We start from the raw sequence: 19,503 nt of genomic DNA on the forward strand, positions 1-19,503 counted from the left end.
GCTGATTGAGCAAAGGCATGAACTGCAGTATTCAACGCAATGGACATGAATCCACATCAACACAATAGACAATTACGGCTACATTGATGTACGTGACTCTAATACTCTTGTTGTGTAGCATACGTTAGTCCACAAAAACGTACGGACAGGACTAGAGTGTTTATCCAAAACGTTCAGATTCTATCCCCCTAGGAAATCGTCAATCAATACATATAAAGTAGCTAGGAAAGTCGTAATATGTTTGCATATGCACAGAAATTATAACCAACTAGAGTCAAAGTATATCAAACCATGATTTATTCATGAAACACGATCGTGTGGAAAATGTTGGGTTCGGGTTAAATATCAACAATAGCAACAGGATATTAAAACCAAACTTGCTCTCAATTAATGTAAATTTATTGTTCCACGAAATAGATAGATTTGGAACAATTCCTGACACTGAAGTCATTTAAAATACAATTTTAATCTAATGGAGGCCATTTTGCAAAAATTTCAATCTGGTAACTTCGATAATAAATGTATTTATAGAATGTGATATTATTTGTATACGTCTCAAAATTTTAATGTAAAATTAATGAGCATGAACACCACCTTACGAAACTGAAGCTTAATGATTTTGGCGACAAAACACATAATATGAGAATAAAATTTAAACATTCTTCACTGAAAGAAAAAAATATTCCTTTTCAAAATATGTCATCTTATTTTGTCTGTTTTCAGCAAAATACTCTATGAAATTGCTCTTTTCTGATATATGACCCATCTTTTTACTTTATCTTCACATTTCTTTAGCTTTACTACATATCTTTAAGATTTTGCATCAGATAAAATGTACAAAATTCGTATATTTAAAATGTCTTTATTTTATATGATAAACTGTATAGCTTTTTACGTAAATAAAGTGGGATTTATATCAAAAACGGATTCAATTTCATTTTCAAGAAAAAAGCTTTTCTGATACCCAGAACGCAAAAGGAGATTTTGCTTTATTTTGCAAAACAAGAGAGAATAAATCTTTGTCGTAAAAAATATCAGAAGAAACAGAAACTAAAAACGAATCATGTCGATAATCTCGTATTTTATCGATTGATACAATAAATAATTTTTTTTATACTATAATAGATTAATTTTAAGAATCAGCCGATTTAATTAATATTTGAGATTATTCAAAATAGTTTGAACAAATTAAACTTTTGACTAACTATTACAGTTTCCTCTAAGTTACAGAATAATGCTTATAAATGTGATTATCCTTTAATAAATGAAATTCTGGCTATTGTTTTACAATAAGAATTTAATTTATTAACTACACGTGCTCCCAAATATTAGTAGGTAGCGAGCATAGGATGAATTTCTCTGAATAAATGGGTCAAAACTTACTGTTTCATAAATACAAAAGTATGATGTGAGCACCACGTGACTTCTTGTCCAGCCTATTAAATTGCACACATTTTTGCTGCATTTTATTTAGACTTACTTCAGCGAATTTCATTGGAGATACATTTCATCAATTCAGTTGTCACTCCGCAGCAAGGCAGAAGGAATCAAAGCATCTTCATTAAAAATTTTAAAAAATACAAAAAGTCTAAACAGGCGTACAGTTAAACACATTTAAAAATCAATTTTTGCAATTGAAATTAGAGATCCAATGCAAAAGCAAGCAGCTAAGCTGAAAGGCAGAAAGACAAAGTGCCCAAACATTAAAGTTAACATTTGGTCCCAATGAGTAGAGCGACACTGATGTCGGCTTACCAAATGCCTTAATTCATTACAATCAAGGCTTGGCTGTACTTACACGTTTAAATTTTTGGTAATTCTTCAATTCTTGCTTGCAAATTACCTTAAATCCCAAAAAAACCTTAACGGATTATAAGAACAACATAATTCAATGACTTTTAAATTAAAAAATTCAGAATTTACCAATATATAAGCGCTCCTGAGCTCACCTAGCCGATTAAGAGGGTGGATATATATATATATATATAAGTAGAAAGATGACACGAACAAAGGAGACCTATGTGGTCAAGAATTTTGCACACTGAGCTGCAAAATTTTAAAATAATTGACAAGAAGAGGAAAGCTCAAAAGCGATTATCTAAAAGTACATTTGATATTGTAGTCCTTGAGCAAAATAGTTACACCATGTAAAAACAATAATGCAATACTAAAGAAGTAAAGGTTATCGCGTAAAAACTTGATGTAAAAATTACAAAACGAGATAACTTCAAAATCAAAAAGGGATGAGAAAAAAAAATTATAAATTTAAAATAAAAAATTTAAATTTTTTAAAATGATGCAAGCAAATACACTCATGTCCATAAATTAAGGATAATTCGGAATCACGCGGAAATCGAACTCTAAAATAAATATATCACCTGTAAAATCACTACACACATCTTCAAGAATCATATGCAAATTTCAGGAAGTAACCAGATGACACCGATGATACGTCACAATGACGAGTGTGTAAGAGAGTGATATATAAGGAATACAGGCAAAGAAGTAAAATTGTTCGCAGGCGCTTTATAAGCATTTCAGTGCAATAATCAAATAGTTATGACACAAAGGACGCATTTGGACGATTTTTTACGTGGTAGAATATCGGCTGTCTTGAATGTGGGCGTACCCAAATCGAAGTATCAGACGAACTTGGAATTGTCCAGAGTATCATCTCCAGGTTTTGGCAACGATTCCAATATGATGGTAATGTGAGTAGACGTTACAGCACAGGTCTCCCCAGAGTTACAACGCCGAATGAGGACCGGTATTTGGCAGTTACTGCCAAAAGAAACAGGCGTATCACAGCCTCAGACCTGTCTCTTCAGCTCTCTTCAATCACTGGTACGACAATTTCAAGGCAGACCGTGTACAGACGCTTAGGGCAGATTGGTCTCTATGCTCGTAGACCTGTCAGATGCGTTCCACTTACTGCAACTCACTGTCGCCTGCAGTTAACCTGGAGTATAGAGCATGCATTGTGGAGACCGCAACAGTGGGCTTGTGTGATGTTTTCCGACAAGTCCAGGTTTAGCTTGCAGTCTGATTCTCGCCGGAAGTTCATATGGAGAGCTCCAGGTACCCGTTACCACCAAGAAAACATCATTGAACGACACCGTTACGGTGGCGAAGGAGTGCTCGTTTGGGGTGGAATTATTCTGGGTTCCAGAACTGACCTGCATGTTCAAATTGAAACCATGACAAGCCAAATCTATCGGGACGTCATTTTGGAACAACATGTACGTTTGTTTCGGGGCGCCATGGGCGCATAATTTGTGTTTATGGATGACAACGCCCGTCCTCACCGTGCAAACATCGTAAGCGAATGTCTTCAATCGGAGGATATCACCCGTATGGACTGGCCAGCATTCTCACCGGACTTCAATCCAGTAGAGCACGTGTGGGACGTGCTTAGCCGACGAGTTGCAGCCCGTCAACCTCCTCCTACATGTCTACCGGAACTTCGGAGAGCATTGCTTTTTGAGTGGTGTAATATCCCCCAAGATCAGATCGATAATTTGATACTCGGCATGCCTAGGCGTTGTGCGGACTGTATTGCATGGCCTGGGAGACATATAATGTATTAAAAATCATACAAACCATGTAATATTGGTTTTTTGTAAATAGGTTTTTTTTGTAATATGCTCCAGGGAGAAAAAATCGCTAATTTTTTTAATAATATCCAACATATAGCATAATTTTTTTTGCTCTTTACCTTTTGTTTAATAAATAAGCTTTACAAGTAAGTCAAATTTGTTTTGCTCCTAACTCTTCCTTTGCCTGATTTTGCATTATCCTTAATTTATGGACATGAGTGTAATTAAACACATTTCAAATACACAGAAAATATGAAGAAAGAATTGCAATAAATGGTAAATTAGCCCAACTCGAGGTTTAAGACGGACTTATTACGGGAAAAGCGTCTGAAAACTCGAATCCAGCTAATACCTTCAACGCGTTTCGTCAAACGGAAACAATTGATACTGAAAGCGGAGTTTCATTAATAGAATGATTAAATTGAATTAGATAAATATAGTATGTCTCAATGGTTTTGTTTCTTTTCCCAATTTAAAATTTTAAATGTAAAACTTACTATCTAAGCAAGGAAAACTTTACAAGAAAGCCTAATAAGGCAAATGTACAAATTAAAATAAATAGCTAAAAACCTATTAGTCAAAAATTACACAATTTTAAGGGAGTTTCCAATGAGCATGAAGAATACAAACTTTGTTGTTAAAAAGAAGAATTAAAAGAAACATTAGAATAATAATAACGTCTCAAAATGGGTCCTTCTGAAACCAAAGTCAAAGAAAAATAGAAGAATAAGACAAACATAACTGCGCCCAAAGCATTGGCCTGATCAAAGTAAAGTGAGCAAAAACTGCTGAAATATATTGCCGTAATTAGAAGAATTTCAAATTAGTGCTACCAGAAAAGAAATGTAGCAAAAATTCTCCAATTAGGGGAGACGACGTTGAAGGGCGAAACAAACGTAATGAAGCAGTAACCAATGGTACGTAACGGCAACTGGTGAAAACCTTGTATCCATAAATGGGGGTTTCCGAAGGTTGAAGACGGATGCTATTCTTACAAAATGGCGTCTTGTTCAGAACTGAGTCGTGAAAAATAATTTTGAAGGCCAGAAGCAAAAAGGAGAAAATCTAAGTAAGTGCTTATCTGGCCAAAAGCAGTTGAAATTGGAAAAAAATCAGCAATTTGTTAGTAAAAAGTCGTAATTCTTGGCCCTAGAGGGTAGACAATCAAGTTCGAAACGAAAATGGCCCTTAAAATTAATAAAAGGATAGGTATGGCTAGAAAATATTGATATAAAATAATAAATTTAATAATTTAACTGAAGTTCTGTGCCAGTTAAAGCGAGAAAAATTGAGGCAGTATTAGGAAACTATGTTACATTTTTACATTAGATCGTGTGAATTATCCATTCATCATCCACCTTCCCTTGGAATTTAAGCAAAAAAAATTATTATCCGATTCAAATAATCTAAAATAAAAGGTAAATTCCAGCTTTTTGTAAGGAATTTTTAATGATTGTTTTCGGTATGAGATTGCTTTGTAAGATTTTAATGAAGTAGAGTACTTCTTGAAGGAGGTCTGTGTTATTACAGATTCTTTTAATTCTAAGAAGTTATGCATTAAAATTTTGGTCAGGCCAGTTCTTTGGATGCAGGTATGTTCATCATTTCTTCTATTTTCTTTGCCTTTGGTCTTAGCAGGAACCATTTGAGACGTCATTATTATTCTTATGTTTCTTTTAATTCTTCTCTTTAACAAAGTTTGTATTCTTCATGCTCATTGAGATCGCCCTTAAAATTCTGTAATTTTTTACTAATAGCTTTTTAGCTATTTATTTTAATTTGTACATTTGCCTATCTAGGCTTTCTTGTGTAGTTTTTTCTTGCTTAAGTAGTAATTTTTTCATTTACAATTTTAAATTGCAGACGCGTCGGGAAAAGAAACAAAACCATTGTGGTTTACTATATTTATCTAATTTAGTTTAATTATTCTGTTAATGAAACTCCGCTTTCAGTCTCAATTGTTTCCGTTTCACGAAACGCGTTAAAGGCATTAGCTGGATTCGAGTTTTCAGACGCTTTCCCCGTAATAAGTCCGTCTTAAACCTCGAGTTGGGCTAATTTATAATTTATTGCAATACTTTGTACATATTTTCTGTGTATTTGAAAATTTTTTAACTATTTGCTTGCATCATTTTTAAAAAAATTATTTTTTTTTATTTTAAATTTATTAGTTTTCTCATCCCTTTTTGATTTGAAGTTATCTCGTTTTGTAATTTTTACATTAAGTTTTTACGCGATAACTTTTCCTTCTTTAGTATTGCATTGTTGTTTTTACATGGTGTAACTGTTTTACTCAGGAACTACAGTATCAAGTGTACTTTTAAGCAATTGCTTTAGAACTTTCCTCTTCTTTGCAATTATATGTATATATATAATACCACTAGTATTGCCGATTGGAACAAAAAAGGGACGTGCATGACTACATGCTATATAACTAGATACTATAGTCCCACATACAAAATTTCAACGTTCTATATCTAATCGTTTTTTGAGTTATGAGAGTTACATATATATTCACGCGCGTACAGATGTCAAGAAAAAAATCCTATCTCTGAATCTGTTCTAATTCCATTTTACAATCGGTTTTGGAAACAAAGAGTCCTTTAATGTGCACGTACGTACAGATGTTTCACAAAATAATTGTTTAAATGGATTCGAGAGTTGTCAAAATGGATATATTCGTTGAAATATGATACGCGTAAACTGGTTTATGTGTTGGTAGAGGGCACATTGCGAAAATTATTAAATGAAGAAATAGAATATTTGTAAATTATTAAAATGCATTCAATTATATATTACAATCATGTCAGTATACAGTTTTCGTTTTCTTGCTTACCATATTATTTAAAACTTTCTTGTTTTATTTATAATAGGTAATGTGAAATGAATTCAGAATGCCTGTTGTTTTGAGCAACCCACTTCGGATATAGAGCGCAGGATTCATTGATGTTGGTCCCTGGTGAGTCACATTAACTTATCTTTTTCAAGCATGCGTATCTTGCCACTCATATAAAATTTCCTATATAGATACACATCTTTACATTTACATCACGAGTATAATCTGCGTATCCTCTAATAACATCCTAATCATTTGATACTAAAATTCTTTAATAATTATAAAAAAGATAAAGATCAGCAAGAGATGATATTTTCTCATAATGGAACTATTTCGTAGGATATCACCAGATGATTTTCATTCAGAAAATATATATCATGAGTTGACGAAGGAAGAACCAAAAACAGTTAATGACAAGTAAAAAATGACATAAAATATTCAACGAATGAATGTAACCTGTAAATTTTAAGCATGATATTTATCGAAATGTCAAGGAACAATAATGTGGACTTAGCATTTCAGATTCAGCAAAACCCGGATTCCACAATTGTGGTTGGATCCTTAAATATAATTATTTGGAAGAAATGTTAATAAGCAACATAATTAGTAAACTGGAATTATGAATATATTTCTTCCGTTTAGCAGCATGTAGCTAAATGGTTTAACAACTTGATTCCCTAAAGGTTCTACTGCATATTCAGGTATATCAATGGAATTATTTCCATGTGGTATCTTACATTACACATATGATTTCCTGCAAAATGATCTGGTATTGAAAATATTTCAGTATTGTATTGTAGAAACATTAGGTTACTTTGAGCTTTTTTTTCCTGCAATAATACTGCAAATATCTATGAATCTTGTTAGATATATAGCATGCATTATGAATTAGATGTGTTGTAGAAACATTTGGTTAATTGGAAAAGCCGGAGAGATCAAAAATGAGCAATCGCCTTCGCCGAGATTCGAACCACGGACCTCTGGAATACCGGCCCAATGTGAAGATCCACTACACCACGAAGGCGTGCTAGGAAGGCGGGAGAAATACCTTATATACTCCCCTTTTAAAGGGCGACTGGGGTTTTCTTAGGAGACCCAACCGCCAAATCCTGGGTGTGGAGAGTCATCATCCACAACCCTTTTTCAATTCGGGCTCCACTGTAGAGACATTAGGATTTTTTTTTTTTTTTGAAGCAGGATAATTGAAAAATTAGCAACCGCGTTCACCGGAAATCGAACCACGGACTTCTGAAATACCGTTTCAGTGTGCTGACCACCACACCACGAAGGCACGCTAGGAAGGCGGGAGAAATACCTTACAGTATCATTGCTACTTTTTATTTATGCTTAGAATTTTAAGTATAAATGCACAGGGTATTTCCTAAGTTTTAGGAATTACTAGACTTTACCACAACGCTATTTACTACAGACAAGTGTTGACATGTCTGTGGAGTACTGTTCAGTACGTCTTCGTTTTCTAAGAGATACAAGCACATTTTTGTTGCTCTATTTCAACTGCCATGGAAGATGCGAAGAGCAATAATTTTCTTTCTGTGGAAAGAGCGCGGGAAAATTTCAGAAATTCTTTAACGTCTTAGAGGAGTATTCTTTTCTCGCATTTCTGTTCCCTCATTTGAAAAGTCGTTTACAGGGTGTTCGATTAGAGAGTTTAATGACATTAGTTTCCCTTTGAAGAAAATGTGTTCAATTAAATGAGATTTGTATTGAAAACCTCTATTATAATATTGACGAAAACCGAACAAGGAAAAAAAAACTTAAATTTATAAAAATTAGGAAAAATTCCTCGTAATAATAAAGCTTTTCGAATTTTGAAAAAAATTTTTTATATATTACAGTCTTAAGCAATAATTCATCTAATAAAAATAGTCATGCCGAATAAGGAGACAAACTACCTGTCTGTAATAATCCATAAAGAAAGCTTTTCTCTTTAAGGAACACTAGAGTATTTCTAACTTTGCATAACGGAACTCATTCCGGTAGCCCTTGACGTAATAAAGTAGACCCGCACATTAAGATCTTCGGAAATAGAAAACGAAATGAAATAACATTTAACAGTTATGGTCTTATAAACCATCGTAAGAGGGTTTCCAGGTTAAAATTGGAAGGGGCACCCTTTATACTGAGGAAACGCAAAAGCGAGAACTATGATAATATAGCTATACATTCAGATATATGTATAATTTAAAGATATCTCTTTCTAAATTTAATTGTTATATAACTTATTTATTTATTTATTTATTTTATTTTTTTTTATATGAACACCTTAAGAATATTTTCTAGGGATGCACAATGATGACCAATCTAAGCGAGAAGATCTATTTAGAGAAAAGTCATTAAAATAATAGAATAGTAGCTACCACAAGTATATTTTTATTTTCTAAGGACACGAGGCGAAGAATGTCTTAAGCGGGATGACGTTTTAAATACTGCAGCTTTTTAAAAGCAACAATATATTAAGTAGCACATGTGAGTAGGATTTTATAGAGGTAGATAACGAAACACGCTTTAAGCTGAAGACCTGATTCTATACTGTAATTTATTAAAAATATAAAATTCTGCCGATATATTTGTTTGAATTTCCAGTTTATTAAAATGAGAACTGAAAATTCTTGTATCAATTAACGTTTACAATTCATTAACTATGTACAAGAATCACTCATTTTATTATTATCTATGATAATTTTATTATACGTTTTCAGTTCTGATAGGACTAAATCAGTGTACAAAGAGGCTAAATGACGTAGCGCAAATTGCGTAAAGACACTGCAGCAATTTTCTGAAATCTAGGATTCGGTAACAAGCAGATGTTTAAAGAAGTCTTATAGGAATTGTGAAAAATACAGTTATTGGTTTTTATTGCCAAACTAGTGGACATATCACTATTTAAGATGTATAGGCTACTTCCAATCATACTCACAGTGCTGTACTGGGTAGTGGATAAGCTGATTCAATTAGGCGTTGCTCGTAATGGGATCGGCTTGTCGAGATAAGTCAACCTAATAGGACGTCCTAACGTCTTGGGATCGGATAATAACCAAAATACGGAGATACTTAAAAAATTCGTCAGACATTTTGAAATTTCTGCTTTTCTATCACAGGAACACACAAATGATCTTGTTTACGTTCCTCGTATTAGAATGGCGCCGACATGGATGACGCAGTTTCGACTTTAAATATACTTAATAAATTCAACGACTCTTGGTCTATTTAAATCAAACTGAATACATTTAATAATATAACATTCATACGTAAACATTTAGTAATAATTCAGGAGTACAAATAAGCTTTAAAATAAGAATTACAACCGTTACAGGCCAGCTACGCTCTTAGCGACCGAATTCTACGAACGACAAATCTCAAAAGCGTGTTGCCAACGCAGAGCAACGAAAAAGTGTAAAGTAATTCGATAGGCGTGGAAGTGAACAGATCTCCTCGTAGCATATTCGATGAACTGTTAGTCGAACAATAAGATATAGATCAATCGTTTAAAACTTAAAGATCTCATTTGAAAAAATGCCATGCATGTCTTATTCGTTTCTTTCGCAGAATCATAAAATCCAGACTTTTAAAGAGAGAGGGTAAATTATTTTGACATTCTCTAAAATAAATTACGATTGCTCTGATGGGCGACTTGTAAGTCATTGAGGGTATTTTTGCTGCATATTACAAGACTAATTACTAATTATTGCTTGAAGACATAATTGGAATAACGTGACCACCTTCGTTTAGTCTGTTTCTAAAAAAATGAATGCATTTCATAGCTAAGAAATGTAACATGAGCTACAAGAAGGAGTATTAGACCTCTGTTAGGAGTGTAATTGTTTTCTCATTATTTGTATAGGTTGAATAATTTTTGACATTTGTAGGTCAGTCTATACGTTCCACACATTCATTTTATTTAGCTCCTTTTAAAATGTAATGCATCGTGTATAAATTGTTTACATTATTTAGATCCACAAAACCACTAAAACACGATAATAAATTGCCATTGGACTTAAATTAGGATATTGAGTTCTACTCATTAATTTAAGATATTTAGAGACGCAACCTTCAGTTGCATGAATATTACATCATCTTGATGCACCGAAATTTTCTATAAGTAATCATTAACTGATCTCACTATTTATTCAAATATACACAAAAGCGACACATCCCCTATGCATTTGTTAACCCGTGAATTCTTTTTAACATGAGCTTCAAAGAGTAATATCTTTTTTATGGCTGCGGTAGTATTATTTGCAGTTATCCTTATTATCCTGGTGCTTGTTTAATTCAGGTCCAGAGTCAACAACAATATCAAAGCTGTTCCATTCAATGGAATCTGGGAGCATTTTATTCGTGATAATTGAGTTATTTTGTGCTATTAATAACGAAGGTACAATATCAAAACGTAGCATATTATCCTATTTGGCCATTAGCATTATGGTCAATTGAAACAATGTATTCAAATTAAAAACATAGTAAAACAATTCTGTATTCATCCATTCGTTAATATATCACTATTCAGCTCCTCATTACCAGTATTTTGCACAACACGTGTTCAGAGTTATTGTTAAATGTGGTAAGCACATATCATCTAACAACACTACCTTACATGACAGCGTATCAAATACTCCATTGTACCTTAACGGATTTAATTGTCAAACCCCAACCGGTAATCAACATCACCAATATTGCTGTCACCGACAGTTCTCTCTAAGCGTATTTTGTTCTCGCTGAAAGCAGTAATTAAGGGATAAATGAAATTCAAGCAACACCATCATCTGTTAAGAAAGTTGTTGTTTTGAGTACATTAATGAAACTTTGTTCTTGTTATATTTTGATCAGTTCAAGCATAACATATTTTCTCTTCTTTTAAGATGATTATTTCGTGTATATTGCTGTGATAAATAATACCGTAAGGTATATGCAGTTTTCAAATCTGATGTCAATTAAATGACGAGACCGATTTCCAAAATATGATTAGCAGAAGTTTTTGGTAAGAACATTACTGAAATTTAGAATGCTAACTGATTTGAAAAAGCAACGCAAATAATACCACAAAATAATTTCTTTTAATAATATGCATACATTTATTTTATATTTTTCTTAAGAACATATTAAATCAATGAATTATTTTAGACACAAAAATATTCTCAGTCAAAAACATACAACGTTTATTTTTAAGTACATTGTGTTTATTAAATTTAAGATTTTTAGGAACTCAAATTGAGTTTCTCAATTTCTTTACGTTAGAAATAAATTTAATGAAGTTCCATAATTTCTTTATTAGTAATTCAATTAAGTAAAAACCGAATATGCCCTCATCATTTTCTTATCTATAATTTTACTGCACCCCTTTACATTCTTTCTACTTACCATTTTTCATGTCAAAGAACTTTAATTTTACTAGAACCTATAAATTTATATCAGAAAATTCTTTGAAACACTAATGTTGGATTCTTTGAAACACTAATGTTAATTTCTCATCTGATAATGTTATGTACAGTAGCGATTGTAATATTTCCTATTTATTACGGTGAATATTTTAAACTTTTAACACTTAGTATTATCACAATTTAGTGAAAGCCTAAGAATTGCCTAAGGCTTGCCTAAGCCTAAGACCTTTATATAGAATCTAACTGAACTCAGCGATTAGAAAATTCTGAGAGTATTCAGATGTATTATGTAATTCTATAAAAAAATTTTTTTTTTAAATTTATTTTTAGCTTAGAGGGCGTTAGCCCAGAAGAGCTTTGAATTTCGTTTTGGCATTTTGCGCTGATTCACTTTCTGTGTTGATTAACTTTTCAAACTGTTGCCACCAAAAACTATCGCCCTCTACAACGGTACCTATAGAGCCATAAAATTTTGAATAACGTAATCCTCCGCCGAATATTAGGCATCTGGAAGCCCTAATTTCAAATTTGGAATTTGTTTATTATCGATTTCATAATTTGTAACACTTAAAGAATGTTTGGTTAACAAACTGAACGATTTCAAAGCAAGCAATGGCAACAATTTACGAAAAAAAATTATCTCCGACGCGCGAGACTGTATCGCGTATCGGAAATTCTAAAGATACGCTCATTTTAAGATTATTTGACGACATCGCTGTTCAATTGAATTTTATAGCTTGAGTGCAAAGAATATGATATTTAATAAATAGAGGTAACAGACAAAATGTTAAAAAAACGCCCCTTTGGACGTAATTTAAAATCTGAAAGCTTTCAGATTTTTTTGAATGTTTTGTTTTTGCTTTTAGATAGTTTAGTTTGTTAATCACTAAAAGACATACTTAATATGAAGAATAAATGTCTTATGTTTTGTCTAATGGCAACATACTCGAAATGAAAGGTGAAACAACGTCCTCACGGACTGGAGGAAACGGCGTTCGCCAAAGTCCTCATCTCCTTTCTTCTTGCTTAAGAGCAAGATTGCTACAGATTGCTAGAGAATTGATGACGCAAAACAGCATTTCGAGAAAAATAGCAGTTTTGCGCTAACTATGAAAGGATGTGTTTATATACACATAAATGATGTTTTCCTAAACCATTTTTAGTAGATGTCGGGAACACTTATTGCTTGTAATTCCATTTTCTATTGTTTTATATCGTTATTTTTGCATTCAAAAATATGTAAATGGATTTCTGAAGAGAATAATTGCATATTTTATGAACTGAAATTATATACAAATATTTCCATTTTTTCTCGAAAGCGTCTTTCAGAACTGCAATTCTTATAACACCGATAAGTAAACATAAAATCTTTTCTCTGCAAACTTCTTTCACTAAAAATTATACTTGTGAGACTCTACAAAACGAATTATTCACTCGTTTGACATTTTCACTCATATTGTGCGTTTACATTTAATGATAGTTTGCCTACTTGATAAAACTGATTATAGTTTTTGATATTTAAATTACAGAAATAGTTTTCTCTTTCAGTGAAATTATTTCAGTGAAAAAAAAAAAAAAAAAAAAAAAGAAAGAAAATGCATAAAAATATAGAACTAAACATATTATTTTTAAATGATTTCATTGACAAAAGTGTAGGTATGATATTTTATTTCTACATAGTCCTTGTTATAAAAATTATATCTATGTCTTTTTTCCTTCTATTTAAGATTATGCTTTTAATGTGCGCAATTAGCTTTTTGATCATGTATTCTGTTTTTTAAGCCAAAACGCAATGTCATTAGAAACAGAAAACTCATTACCGTATGATTTGCATGGATACGTTTTTAATGTACTTATAAGTTTATAGTGTTGCGTGGCCCAAACTTGTCAGCAGCTATGGTAGTGATTGCTATGAACTGTAAATTACACAAACTCGTAAGAAGGGTTTAAATCCCTTTTTATTCCACTTTAGAAATAACAGCTGCGTTCACTTGACGCTCACAAACTACGCCGACCGGGCGGTTTAACAAAACAGAAATGTGAAACTAAAAATTAATGATAGGATGAATAAACAACTAGATCACTACCTACGAGGCTCTACAATCGTAACTAACTTAACCGCGTTCTAAGATACCGCTGAGATTCAGCAGACTTACTAATTAAGCAATTCAATTCAACAAACTGCCGAAATAGGCACACAGGCCGAAACGCGCGGTTCTTAAATTTCTACCTAGCAACCTTCACGTTAGCGATTTAAGAAGCACACTTACAAACTCGTTTCCCTTCTATTTAAATTCAACTTACTTCTGCTAAAATTTGAATATACTGCGTGCTGTACTACAATTTACATATTCGTCCACGTTGCCCAGGCACAGTCCGCTGGTTTATATTAACACAATTCATATTCTGGCATTGGCAATTCTAGGGGAACGTAAAGGTTTGACAGGAAAGATAGCTTAAAATAAATGTTAGTTAAAATAAATATAAACTCTACAAGTTTCAAAACTAACGGATAGTATAATTAAGGAATTTTGTATTCCTAACATTATCATTTTACTTACATATAGATATTTGTAAAATATAAAAAAAAACTATTTTTCAACTAATAAATTTAAAATCGCACTTTATTCTAAAATTCCTTCTAGTCTACATTCTAAAAAAATAAACAACATTTCTGGAGTGCGTCATTTCTAGATTAATATCTATGCCATCAAGCTTGCGTAACGCTGATGACATAGTAATTGGAAACCTAAATTCAGAGAACTGATACTTTTCTAACTCAAACCTAAACCTTCCTCTTCGTGTTCTTCCATATTGGATAACTACGCATTTTAGCTTCTCCCTGTGCGTTGCTCGTATGTAGTTTCGCTGGACACCCTTCCTTTCGCAAAAGTATCAAAAATGTAAATGCTGTGGAAATAGGAAAGATTGGAATGCCAAGTGAATTGTGGCCAGAGATGACAACTCAAAATAAAAATTGAATTAAAACCGCCTGGACTGCCAAGGTTCTTGGTCTTTACAAATTCTTCGTTCTAAGTATCAGGTACCTTCGCAATCAGTTATTCTGCAATTCTATGTCTCAGTGTTTGTATATCAATGCTTCTCTGAAACTCTGTTTTATTATTACATATATATATACATTTTAGATTTACAAAAAAATCATTTGGATTAAATATTAGATGTTTTTAAACTAATCAGCGAGTAATTACGCTTCTAAGATGTCCTTCGACCACGGAGGTAAACCAAACAGGATTATATACCATCACAACGGAGAAATCCATAAAGTTACAATGTTGAAGTCTTGCTTGTCAAAAGTTAGTTCATATTAATACACGTTCTGAGTACCTGAAATAAACACTCAGATTTATATTTCTCGCTGTATCAAAACAAGCTTTGTTATTCAATGATAACATACCAGTAGTTCGGAGATTATTTAGCTTGATAACTGAATTGTCTAAGCGTTATCCTAATTATCTGCTTTAAATTCTAATCATTTCAAACGTAACATTATACACAGTGGTGTCTGCTTACGCATAGTCTTAAGTGTGTCTGTATTTTAAATAGGATTTCTCTATTTTTGAGTGTGTTGGACGTCCACGTTGCCCAGGCACAGTCCGCTGGTTTATATTAACACAATGAAAGTAATAATAGCTTTTTTCAACTCGTATGTCTCAAAAGATAGTAACGATTTCAGAAACTAACAATTTTACTACTTGAATTACAATAGTCTTCTTCAATAGCTTTCTCAGAAACATTGTTTTGAGAAACCGTAATCAGTCAGCTTTGGAAATAATAGTCTCTTGTTTCATAACATCACTGACTAGTTAATAATATTATCTTAGTTTCTTAATGACATAATTGTAGTTCGATGAAAAGAGCTAGTAAAATATTTCAATGAACCAATATTTCAACTTTTGAAAGAACTCGTTAATAAATATTCTTTGAGTCCAGCGCGCAGGTTAGAAGAAAAAGCAGGAGTTCTAGAGACGTATTCCTCTATTCATCTCAGATCTTTTATTAAATGTAGATATAATATGGATGGAACACAATATTTTCTATACGTATATATATATATATGTATGTTATATGCACCGTACGCTTTTACGGTTTGAAAATTTAAAATTATTTATTGAACATAGATACTAATTTCTACGGTTTGATGTATAATCAAAAACAATACAAAAATTGAGTTTTTCGTATGTATTGTATTTCAAGTAGCTTCATTGTGTAGCATTTTTGTACTACAAATGCTCGAAAATGTTTCAGTGTGTATTTAAGAAAATAAAGTTTTAGAAATAACATAGGTAAAAATTTTTAATGTACAAAATTGGATTTAGAATTGTCAAATACATGCAGTGCATGAAATTGCTATTATTTATGCACGGAAATCTTTTAATGTAGATTAATATTAGGCAAAATTCAATTTTACAATGACATCATGAAATCATTTTAAAGGAAATCATGCATTTCGAAACTGAAGAAATGGAACTCAAGTACACAAAACTCACTATACAGAAATGTACAAAACGTTTTCAAAGACAGAAATTTCAGTCTAAGATAGCAATCTCCGTATTTATTCTTAGAATCCCAGAAAGGTTATTAGTCTCGGTAGTCACTTTAGATTTGTCTCACTTTTGTGTCCGTATCACGTTTCAAATAAAAAGTTGATTACACATATATACATACAGAAGTTGGACACCAGTGCTATAGAATTGATACATACTGCAAATTCTTATAAATATTTAAATTCTATTAATAATTCTTATAAAGCATATAAAGCCCATAACTTATTTTTATCAAGCTTATCACGCTTAGACACTCAAACCACTTAAAATATTATGTAGCCGAATATTTGCTTTTATAACGATAATATATATCATTTATACCGCGTATAACACTTACATCTTATCCTGGCATATGCTTACATTCACGTATATCACACTAACTACTCGCATCACTTTCGAATAATGTATAAAACTTACCCTCATTTTTGCGTCGAATCGCTTTTCTGGTTTATAACTTATTTATTCAACGTATATAATTCTTATAACTTATATTACACGTTTATAACACTAAAAACACCATGATTGTGAACGTATGCATTTTGGACAAAAATTTATATCGCTTGGAATGCTTATGATGCTCATAACGGTTATCATTTATGCTCAATTTTGTGTCGAATCACTTTTACGATGGGTCACATTTCAGATAACGCTTATGACGCATCGTCGTTTTTTTTTTTTTTTTTTTTTTTGTTCGATCACTTTTGCGATGTATCACGTTTCACACAACGCTTATAAGGCATCTAATGCCTATAATTCCTCAGTTTTATTTCTGTAGTTTATTGGGTTTTGAATAAGACAGGGATAATTATGATTCTAAAACCTTTCATGTTCTCGAATGTTAAGAGTTTATGTATATTGTAGAGTCATTAGGGTTTTTGATGCTAGAGAAGTGAAAAATGTGTAGTGTCCTCGCCAGGACACGAATCTGGACCTCCCGAATATGCGTCGAGTACGCTTCTAATTACACCATAAGGCATGCAAAAAGATGGAGAAAATACTTTATATACTCCGCCTTTTTAAAAATCGACTGGGGATGAGGGGACCCAAGAACCAAATCCTGGTGGTGACTTATAACATTGCTTAGGTTTCAGTCCGAATGATCGCAAATTAATAATTAACTCATAAGAAGCTTAATAAGTTTGTTATGAAACAGGGCACTCTTCTGCATTATAGCAACCTTATTAAAATAAAATATTATACTAACAGGATTGTTAGATTTGTGATGCTTTACTTCAATTACAATTACAAAAAATACTTATTATAGTCCGGACAACAATATAAATTGGGAATGTTTCAGCTTATATCTCGAAAACGTTTTTATAAGTCATTACTCATGTTTCAAAGTGGGCTTAATACTCGCCTTACAGCATTTAATCTCAACAATTTTATAAATAATAATAAATTAATCTTTTAAATGTATTCCGCTACATTATAGCAACCATTCGCTTGCTTACAGCTGCGGTATTGTTAGCAATCAGACCTCCCCTACGTTTAAAAAATGATTCAGTCAAAGTCGAAGTCAAAGCTAAAAACGTAATTGATCGTAACTGGTGAACCTTGTTCTTTCCTTTGCGTAAAAGCAAACAATTAATATCAATTAAGCGACGATTTAGAGTTGAAGGATTTCTACATTTTCTTTCATTAATTGTATAGGTCTGGTTGGATGCTTACAGCTTTGCAGGAGCAACTACTAAATGCCCCCCATGAGAGCCGAGAGGTGGGGAAAAGAGTGGAATAGTGAAACGAAATATTCCCTGTAGTGGGATTTCTCGATTTAATCACCGAACGCGGATAGGACGTCATATTTTTCTCCGCGTTAATGTCCCCTATTCTTTCATCCCCTTTTCCTCCCCCCGCCCCGGCTGCTCTTCCATGATTCATAATATCTTCCATCATGAAATTCCACTTCTCTCTCTTCTGCCATTTTTTCACCGGCAGGACGCTTTAAGGAACAAATTAGTTTTTACCCGGTTAGATTGTTGGGAATTTATTGACGGGAGAAAAAAAATCGTGTAACTTGCAATTTAATCCTTAATTAGTAAGAATTGTTCCATGAATGTGTAGTTGCACTAGGAACTGACAAAAAATGTTCTACTGAAGTAAAATTTACTTTCATTTTTATTTAAAAAAATTTTATTTTTATTTTTTAAAAATTTTAATTACTTAATTTTAAAATTTTAATTTTTTTAGTAAATGCAGCCTAATGTATTCCGCAATATACTCTTTATTAAAAAATTTATAAAGCATATGGATGCCTTGCGAATTTTGAATTTTTTAAATGGTAATTAAATTCCTCCAAAAGTTATTTTAAACTTAAACTAAACAGTTAGGTTTTACCTGGTTTAGGGAAAACTATTTGAAATAAACACTAACTGTTTTGATAGTAATTGCGCAAAGCGAATTTTTTAACTCTCAAGTTAAATTACTACTTAAACATCTACTAAGGAATCACAAACTACTTTTGACATCTGTTTAAAGATTAACGAATAATAAGAGTTTCTGTCACATTCTTTTAACATCTGCTTATTTTAAGTAACGTACTTATATTCAATAGACAGTTTATGCATATTAAGCTCTTCTTTGTACAATTGACAGTAATTATTATATTTTTGTAATTATACGGAAGAGTATGTTAGGTATTTTATATGATTAATTACTTAATATCTACCCTTCAGTATAAATTGAGAAATAAAACGAAACATTCTAGTTTATTCAGTTCGAAAAATTATTATTTTTACTTTTAACGTAGTACACTCTTAATGAAGCATGATGGAGAATAAGGCATATATTAGCAGCTTGTAAAGAAGAAGTATAAATGAATAAATAATACAAAAGAAGAATAAATGCGTATTTTTTTCTTAGGCTGATTTAAGCAGAACCACCAGGTCCATAATGTTATTAATGAAACATTTTAAGTACTTACTAATTTTGTCAATAATCCCTTCAAAACTCTTTCAGATTCGTGAATGAGTTTAGAGTCACTCAAGTTTCATTACTACATACAGGTTATGTCTTATATTGATTATGATCTACTTTGTAATCGGATTTTTCATACCACTTGGAGTTCAAATATAAAGTGACAATGTTCAATTACTATTTATAATATT

General features: G+C 32.1%; 1 protein-coding gene across 4 annotated transcripts in view; it reads left to right on the forward strand.

The window, feature by feature from the left end:
• Positions 1-19,503, forward strand: part of LOC118204165 (uncharacterized) — an 876,973-nt gene that overhangs the window by 530,359 nt on the left and 327,111 nt on the right. For all 4 annotated transcript variants that reach the window (XM_085818690.1, XM_085818688.1, XM_085818691.1 and 1 more), the window contains one exon: positions 6,470-6,555. The gene's annotated coding sequence lies outside the window, so the exon portion shown is untranslated. The remainder of the gene's footprint in view (positions 1-6,469; positions 6,556-19,503) is intronic.

Source organism: Stegodyphus dumicola, chromosome 6, assembly GCF_044657685.1.
Source record: "Stegodyphus dumicola isolate Sdum_Otavi_A_Nest chromosome 6, ASM4465768v1".
Classification (NCBI taxonomy): Eukaryota; Metazoa; Arthropoda; class Arachnida; order Araneae; family Eresidae; genus Stegodyphus; species Stegodyphus dumicola.